We start from the raw sequence: 10,203 nt of genomic DNA, 5'->3' as shown, positions 1-10,203 counted from the left end.
ATTGAAGGAAAATAAACAAGCCTCTGAAAAATTTAAAATAGTCTTTGAAAAGGCAAAAATTTAAAACTATAAAAGTGTGGCACCAGGTGGATTCGAACCCCCGACTTTAAAAAGATGATATCCACGATATAATAGTCAGCGCACATATCAACTGAGCTATTCTGACTATAAGATTAACTCGTAAAATTTGAAACAGATTGTAAAAATCAGGTTTCCTTATTTTGTGTAGGTTTTTTGTGAATTTTGACCCTAGGGCAGGGGTGCCCCTAAAAAAATCCTATCTTAAATTATTCCTTACATCCCAACCTATCAAAATGTCACAATTTTATTTAGGGGCAGGACTGCCCCGAAGGACTTCTAGGCATAAATTCATGCAAAAATCAACGCTTTAACGGACAAAATGGTGTTTCGGCCAACTTTGGAGGTTTATTGTAAAGTTGTAAATAATGAATTTTAGTTGTAAAATACAAATTTGAAAAATTTAGACATATATACGATAGAAAACAACAAATAAAGATTGATTTTTAAATGTCACTTTTTCCGCGAAATTGTTCTCTCCTATAGGTCAATTCTTTTGTAATAGTGAATACATCCTTTAAACCCGAATTAAAAGGTCAAAGATTAATGAGGGTTATAGCTTTCATTTGTCTGTTGCGAAATGAGATCACAATTTTTAAGGTTTCATCAGAAGTGTCCGAAGCGTTCACATAAATGTGCCGAGCGCTTGTCTAAAAATAATGTAAATTATTTCATTTCTTAACTTGACTACAGTTTATTCCATGAAGAGGAAGAGGGGGGGGGGGGTATATTTCTACTCCTAGGCACCTCCTTCCACCCCGGTATTTCCTGAGAACACTGTTTATGCCCTGTTCACAAATTTGTATTGTTTAAATAATTTTGAGATCAATCACTCTTTGGTGTTTTCACTTTTGTCACTTAAATTGATTTATTGAGTTCATGTTGTTTTACGTCCCCTTCGAGAACTTTTCACTCATATAGAGACTTCACCATTTACCGGCGAAGAGCTTCAAATTTACTCGGCACTCAGGACCATTGAGCATTGAGGGTTCTTCATGATGCCAACGCCTACCGTGACATGGGACCTCGGTTTTAAGGTCTCATCAGAAGGAACCGCAACTTTCACACAAAGTGTCAAGTGCTCAGCGAAGGAACAGTTGCTATATATATTTTTTTTTTGTCAGCGTAGGTCAGTCGCGGTCGTGATTCGAACACACGACCTTCCGATCACGGAGCGAGCACCGACTCAGCTTTCGTGACGGCTTGTCATTTAGAATTTTCATTTGGACACTGTGTAGGAATGTAGAAATTAGCACTTTTTTATCAAGAAATGCTGCAGTCTCATGAGTTTACCTGATAAACCTTTTTATACTGTAATATGGAGATAACGAACAGTATTCAAGCTCAAAAGTCCGTTTAAACAACACAAATCGGGATCATAGCAAACACGAACCTCCTAAATATTAAGAAGTATGCAATGGAGGAGTAAGCATCACCTACCGACGGGTCACAACCACCGTGTACTCCTTGTAATTATCGAGAACAACGGTAAAATCCGTGGACAATTCAGTGTGAAATAATGGGATAATTATTAATAATTGGTATGAAAATGTCAGTCAATATTCGACCTAATGATAGATTGTATTTGCTGACAAGGTCATTGTATTGACCATAGAATTTACAAAATGATGCGACTGTTGATATTCTTGTTTCATCAACTTGTTTGTCAATAGTTTGCCTCGTTTAAGAAATTGTTCGTATGTAGATCATGCTCTTGCGTATCGAGTCAAGTGAGAGACGTAAACCCCATATTCAGGTGATAAGGATATATTGCTACATCAGTGAGGGAAGTTGACGATTGAAAAGTCGAAGTCATTACGTTTATCATAAAGCTTGGTTGTTAGGTTACCATTAAGGTCTTATTCTAGTAAAATATCCAGATCTGAAACATTTCAAATTCACTAGGACATATCGAGTAGACATATGAATGGAAGTAACTATTGTTAATTGATAATACGTCCTCGATATATCTGAATGTCGAGTTGAAGGTCACAGCAAGTGTTTTCTTCTTCCTCTGTAGAAGTTTTTGAATAAATTCTGCTCCATTTGAATACAAAAATAGATCTGCTAATAAGGGGGCGCAATTGGTACCCATGAAAATTCCGACAGATTGCTGGGTGAACTGGTCTCCAAAAACTACGTAGAAATTGTCAATCAGAAACTCAAGCATATTTTTTATTGTCACCTTCAGAGTACTTGTCTGTACAATCAGAATGTTTTTTTTAACAAAATACTGTTGCAAATGACCAATGACAAGGTAAGTAAATTTACGAGTTCCATTTGTATTGAAAAAGCAACTGTCAATGATATCAAAAAGCCTGAACTTTAATTAATCGTGGGGAATGGTTGTGAAAAGAGTTTTAAAGGTCGTAGGTTTTCATGTTATTGATTTTGTTAAAATTTGTAATTTTCTATTTTCAAATTTTCTAAAAGTTCCTTTGAATTTTAAGCATCCACATCTGATTTAAACCACTTCTTGAATATTTTGTTGTACAGTACTCCTGAATATTCTCCTTCACTGCTTTTATTATTTTAGCGAGGAGTAAAGAAAGAGGCTTGGTTGAACATTTACTTGAACCCGCTAGGTTTCTTTGTTTGTAAGAATTTTTATGAAGTTAAGGAATCCGGTATAGGTATGGTTATTTAAATTCATTTTGACTGTTGGAAATATTAAAAAATATTTAAAAGGACATATGGTTTTTAAGAATTTCTTTCCTGGAAAGGGAGCTGTGGGTTTGTTGGATTACCACTTGCAGAATTAAATTCCAGTTCCTCCAAAATACATTTAAAATAATGAGCCTTACAAACAAAGATAATGTTGTTAACTGCTCTGTCAGTTCGGATCAGTACAAACTAATGGTGCAATTTATCTAATTTTTTTTTCACTTCTTACTTATTAAAAACAGAAGGATAGATGGTTATCATATTTTCCCTCAAACGCTTATTTTGAGATTTTAACATCCATCTGATACATTTAATCCATTCTGACAAAGTGTCAAGCTCTTCTTTTTCATGTTTGGTCAATCGCCTGGCGTAATTTTCCACAAAATTCATAATATTTATAAAATTAATTTGAAAGATCGGGTACCCTAAATTTTTGCCCTTTTGAAATAATGACATTGTCGTTTATAGTTTATATTCCTTAGCTTTTCCTACTTATCACTAGAAAAAGGAAGTTTGGGACTCACGTTATGTTAAGGATCCACAATAGGCATTTTTTTTTTTACAAACAGCTTATACCATGTCAAAACTTTGTCTATGTTCCTAATTGTCGTGACTTGAGAATTACACCCCGGCATACCATTGTTACAGTTATATAAAAATAATTAACCTAAGCATTTTTGAAGAAGGAAATATTCTATGTATATTTTTAGAAACTTAAATTAAAAAGATGAAGTAGCAAAATTAGTCACAAAATATGGCCCCTTTATCCACCATTATTCAATTAGAAACAATATTCAAATTATTTCACATACCTTAATAAAAAGTAAAAAAAAAAAAAAAAAAAAAAAAAAAAAAAACAAAAGAACAAACATCTGGTAATTGATTTTTAGAATTTTCGTCACGAAAACTCATCTTTTTTCCCTGAACTCATTTAAATTCTCTGTACAGTTGAATAATGTATGAGAAATTTTATCAATTGTTTTATTGGTTGGAAGATGATATGTAATATTTTAGCTTCATTTCCTTTGATCTTTAGTAGACAAAGTGTTTCTATGAAATTCTGCTTCCCTCATGAATAGCTAAATACAAAATAAATAGGTTCTCTTTACGAAAAATGATACATTTTTTCCTCCTCGCAGGTAGCTTGTTAATGGATTGGAACGCATAAACGTTATTGATTGATTCAATCATTACATAGAATCGTTAATTTAGTCATGAAGTAATTAATTCTACGCCAAATTATGAAGACTTTTTTTTATCAAAATAAAAGTTATATTTACTGTACAAAAGGAAACCCCTTTCACAAAATATCATTTAAATTTATTAAAAGTTGATAAGACATCATTTTCTTTGAAAAAAAAAAAAAATTCTCTCCCTCTCGTTTCGGCAAATTGGCTATTTTTATGAGCTTATGCAGTAAAAATGATAATATGATAAAACACAATATGACGATAAGGGACAACGATCGATCTAAAAAAGTCTATAAACATTACAAATCGGTGAATAGGTAAAAAAAAAACAAAAAAAAAAAAAAAAAAAAACACGGACCTCTGGAGATACCAGTGGTGGGCCCCTACCTAGGAGAAGTAAACATCCCCATTTGACCGATCACACATTATGTTTTGATCAGGAAGACGGAATTACCCGTAGACAAATTTGATATAAAAACAAATACCTAACAATGGGTATAAATATGTCAGACAAAGTACGAGTAATGATCGGTTGTATTGGCTAAAAAAATATTATAACCACCATAGAATTTAAAGGAAAAAAAATATTCGATTAATATAGGATCTCGAATGATTTTTGGATATAGTTGGATATGATTTTTATCCAACGAGTTGTGTGTTTTTTATCCCCGAGTCTTGGCGAGGGGATAAATACACACAACGAGTTGGATAAAAGTCATATTCGACTATAAATCATGGGGGATTCTTTTTATCCCATGTTTAATACTTCACAAACAATGTTTTACACTGTCTTATATAGGACTCCACTTTATTTTACTTCATCATACTTGACGCAAAAACCACTGTGACGTCACGACTACACTTAACAGTGGGTTATGAAAAAAAATCCAATGAGTCATATCCACGGGATTAAGGGGTGAACATGGGATAAATAAAATTATTGAACTAGCAATATTAAGATTAAAATATCACTGGGTTTCCTATTTCTTAATGATCCATAAAAAAAAAAAAACAAAACATTCCCAAAAACTAAGGTCCTGATATAGTTATATTTTCTTCATGTCAAAGTGAATTGTTTTAATTTTCCTTTTTATTCAGTACGTTAAAAAATATATCTTGTTTTCATAACGTAATATTTCCATTTTATCGGGTTTTTTAAGCGCTAAGCGCTTACTGGCATCTTAGTACTACTTCCGTTCGCGATCCAGCGCCACTAAGCAAGTAAGATAACTCCACTTACTCTTCTAAAAATATGCAACTGGAAATCCCCGACTCTCTTTCGGCTATTTTGGTCAAGTACTGCGTTACGCGCAGTTCTAATTATAGATGTCAATAAGAGAGATAGAGAGTACGAAATCCGCTCCTAGTGGATGAGGGCGGTTCTTATCTTTTTACATTGTAGTTCATTTAAAAATTATGTAGGCACACACCACTTGTGTAACATACAGCTAACAGTTACTATAGTGTTAATTAGAAAAAGTTTTTAAAAAAACATCTTCGGTGCAAATATCTGAAAAAAGGCTCATAATAGGTCATGTTATGCAGTGATTGAATACGTAAATATTTTTGATATTTGAATACGTACATATTTTTAAAACTCAGAAAATTGATTTACAGTGTACTTACGTTCTATATAATTTATATCTATATTAACTAATATTTTTTCTTCTAGACCCTTATTTCAGACAATGTAACTAAAAACATGTTTTTTTATTATCATCCTTGCTCTATGTACAGCGCTATCAATGATGGTGAATTTCGCATCTCAGTACCAGTCAATAACAGACTGGAATGCAGTCATGGACTGTCTATACTCGTGTTGTAATCTATACGTGTAACACAGATAAAAAAAAATATTATGAAATGTGGGGAGATAACGAGCCGTATTCGAGCTCAAACGTCCATTAAACCTTACAAAATAGGAGCATAGCAAACAGGACCTCTAAAATTATGTAAATAATTCGCAAGGAAAGGCAGTTTGCGGCTGTACGTACATGTACTAATTTCTCGGAAATATTTATGACAAAAGTGTGCAGTGCGCAAGATATGGTGAAAAATGCAAAACCTTAATTATTTTCAGTATTCCGTTTCACCGAACACACCAGTGCAGTGGATATTTTATTCCTATCAGGACACCATTGAATGTACTTCTTATAATATCCTTTCTATAGAATCGTAAATTTATAACTCGCTTATGAATATGCAGAAGAAAAAAAATGAAATATACTAAAAAACAATTCAGACAAAATATTTAGTTGTTTTAAGATCTTTTATTCTTAACTTTAATAAATATGTTATCAGTTAGGAATTATTTTATCGAAGCAGTAAAAAATAACGTCTATTTTTAAGTGCACTTCTTACAAATAAAATCACAGTCAACAGCCAATCTTCAATCTGAAACACTCATGAACACAGAATGAATTTATTATTAACATTTATCACCAGAACATTTTTAGCTGTCAGTGTTGCACATAAATGAGAGAAATAAATCAGCGACATTTACATGTGTTCAAAATTGATCAATTTCCAGCAAATGTATGATGTATAGCTATGTGTATAGTCTGAATTTTGTTGGAAAACTCGTCGAACCCCCCACTCCCACCCCACCCACCATTTGCTTGGAATTTATACGCAAAGCTAAATTTTATAGACTCTTAGGGCGATGGAGAATGGTAGATGTTGAATATAACTAAGTATAAACCGAGGCACCCCAGGAATCCAAGAAGACGAGCGCCGAACCTTTCAACTTTTTATATACAGAAATATTATATATAATTTTAAAAGTCCTAATTACACCGACTTTTTTGTAAATGTATTCAGACCCACCTAGGAAAACACATAATACACAAAATATACAATCCTGAAACCAAGCGCCTACGTTGAATACACCGCAATATCCATCACTGTGAGATTTTTATAAGCTTATCAAAGACTCTTTTAAGACACAAGAGAAAGAAGTGCTCTTGAAATATTTTGCCTAACATTGACCATGTTAACAAAATTTAAGAGAAACGATATGTGATTGTCTTATTATATTTTTATAGATACTTCACTGATACGAAGTACTGTGGATAAGCCATTTTAATTTGAAGTTTAGCAAATTACGATTGGCTCGAATTTCCTAAAAAAAAATTTCTCTTTTTCTTGTGTAATGTCTTTTCGAAAATTTTTCACTCATATTGAAAATACACCACTTGACTGAATTTAGACCTATGGTCGGCACTCATGGCCTTTGAGCAGTGAGGATCTTTTTTGTACTAACACCCACTGTGACACGGAACCTCGGTTTATACAGTCTCGTCCAAAGAACCGGTCTTTACTTCCCTTTGTGGATTCGAACTTGCGTCGTATGGATAAATTCGCATAAATGCAATGATGTTAAAAAAAAATAGAAGCGAGTGCTGCTCATAACTGCAAACTAACTCTTAAAGGAACGTCCGGACGAAGAGTATATTTGGATTGTGCAAATTGCTCCAAATGAACGTTTTTTTCATAATAACGTCTGGAAATGCCATTTAACACAAATAGACTATTTTCCATAACTGCAGTATTGCTCTTTCGCGCGAAAAAAAGTAAACTTATAAAAATGAAAAAAAAGTAACAGACTTGCTTGATGAAAATGTATAATAAATTTCACTGTCTTTGTTAAATAACGACGTATAACGACGTCATGTGATGACACAGTCTCGAACCTTCAAATCTATCCTTTTGCGGTTTAAAGAGGCGGATACAAGTTTTATTTTAAAGTGAATATGTATCAACAGCAGTTGCACTGTCAACATATTACTTATTCCAATACAACAGACAATTTAAATTCAAAATAAATTTGATGAGTTTCAAATTGCAAACATTGCTTAGCGCTTCCCAGTACTTTCAGTACTTTAATTTTTATTATGTTATCTTTAAGATATGTTCAAATCATGTTGTAATCAAATAACACACTTGCATTCAGACATCTCCATAATGATATTTTTTGTTATCACAGTTTTGTTGTTTTTGTCACATTTTATCCTTAACATTTCAGTTGTTAAAAACGCTATTTGATATTTATGTCACAGTATCTGCGACACAAATATCAGACAAAACATTGATAATTATAAAGCATTTCTTATACTAGACAAAAACATTTCTTATACTTGGCAAAATCATTCCTTCAAATTACACATTAATTCATTATGCAATAATAAAGGGCGAATGTTTACCATTTTTTGAGGATTCGGACAATTTTGGCTGAGATTTTCTAATAATGCTAAATAATATCATGTTGCTATGCCTGAACCTTTTTAGTTCTCGGAGTTTAATGATATGTTGATTTTAAATTGTGCTTATATCAAATCAAAGACATAATGATGTACATTTCTCCAAAGAAGTAAACATAAGTAAATTTAACTTCATAATTTATGTTTTAAGACTACCTTACTGCAGTATTCATACTTTACTGGACAGAGGCATTTCCATCTATAATTTGCCTCTAGATATCACAAAGGTCTCCCTTGAGTCATTGGGAATTATATAGAAAAATTTGAGAAAAAAGATCAAGGAAGAAAAGTTATCATGTGGAAACCTTTTTTTGCATTGAATGAATTTCTAACATTGGCCTTTGACATTTAGACTTGAAAATATTTATTTTAAGTCATCAGAAGTTATGATATACAACTTTATTAAAATAAGGCTAAAAAAAGAACGAAAGTTGTTTTCTGGAAATTATTTCATGCAATATATAAATTTTTGAACTTGATCTTTGACCTCTTGACTTCAAACCGATAAGGGTTTTCTTCTGGCCATTGAGAGATGTGATTTAAAATTTCATTGCAAGATTTCAGAGACTTTTAAGATAAAATAAATAAGCATGACCTTCATCAATTATTTAGTGTATCTGTTACGTAACGTTCGTGATTCATGATTTCACGAAAGCAGCATCACTTTTCAGGTTAAGGAATACTTCATTTATCTATATTGTCAAAAAATGGACAAGATCCATCTCGTGTATACTCTTGCGAAAAAGACGATTAAACTGGGTATCTCCATGCTCAGCTTGTCATTCTTAAACCCACAACGCTATGGAATAAATTCAATACACCCTTTAAATATTTATTAAATACTGTAAAATCATATATTTTCGGGGGGTCAAATTTTCGAGGATTGAGGTAAACATATTACTTTGATGGGCTTTAATTTCGTGGCTGGGGAAGATTCACGATACAGTTATATAGACTGAGCATTTCGTAGGGGTTTCGTCATACCACTAAATCAACGAAACCCCCATGAAAATTAGGGATTTCATAGCAATGGCATTAAAGAAAGGCTATGCATTGGAATCAATGGCCCATTTATCAAAAATTATGTTTAATAATTAATTGATTTTTTCACTGTTAAATAATGTTTGATCCACATATCAGCGCACATAATATGCCTGAAATGTCTCTAACATGATTTATATCGAAAACTTCACTGCGATCAGCTACTTGTTTACATCTTGATGTGTGGTACAGTACCGATTAGACACAACCTAACAGAAAGCGAACCCAGAGCGCACCTCGGGTTCGCTTTGTGGCTTCGCTTCGGGTTTCCTTGGGGTTCGCTATAGCTGACCCCGAGCGAACCCGCAGCGCACCCCGAGCAGACCCCGAGCGAACCCGCAGCGGACCCAGAGCGAACGACGAAAGCGAACCCCAAATTTAGTAGTGAACCCAGAAATCGAACGCGCGTTCGGTGTTGCGTAACAGATCTGTCAATCAGGATTAGCGATAAGACGTGTTAACCAAGCACCGCGTCGATCAATCAGCGTGCCAGTTTGTTATTCGATGTAAATAAAACATTGTACAAGCAAAACGTGTTAATGTAAAGCGTGAAACTATTATTAACATGATTAAAAAATATATTTATATTTTAATAATCCAGGTAGCATTTTATTTTTACACATTTATTTTCTTTATTTTCTTTTTTTAAATCACATTTCGTAAATTTACCAGACAAAAGGTACTTTCATGTATAAAAGAAAAAAAAAAGAAAGAAAATAATGGTTATTACAATTGTTGCTAAAAAATGAAAAAAAAAACAAACTGTTTTTTTGACAAATCATAGCATTTCATCCTCTCAAGTTACTCTACCAGATTATGTATATGTACATGTAAGTGCTTTCATTCAATTATTAAGGTCTTCCGTTTCCAACGGGAGACCTTCTACTGATTGTGATGATTAAGATTATTCTTCTTATTTCTTTTCTTTTCCAGACGCCAACTTTGAAGCTCAATATCTTCCTCATTCTTCA

The sequence above is a fragment of the Saccostrea echinata genome, unplaced genomic scaffold (assembly GCF_033153115.1).
Source record: "Saccostrea echinata isolate AGI-Se365-2 ecotype Australia unplaced genomic scaffold, CSIRO_AGI_Sech_v1 ptg000033l, whole genome shotgun sequence".
In the NCBI taxonomy this organism is placed as follows: Eukaryota; Metazoa; Mollusca; class Bivalvia; order Ostreida; family Ostreidae; genus Saccostrea; species Saccostrea echinata.
This window is presented reverse-complemented; position numbering follows the sequence as displayed.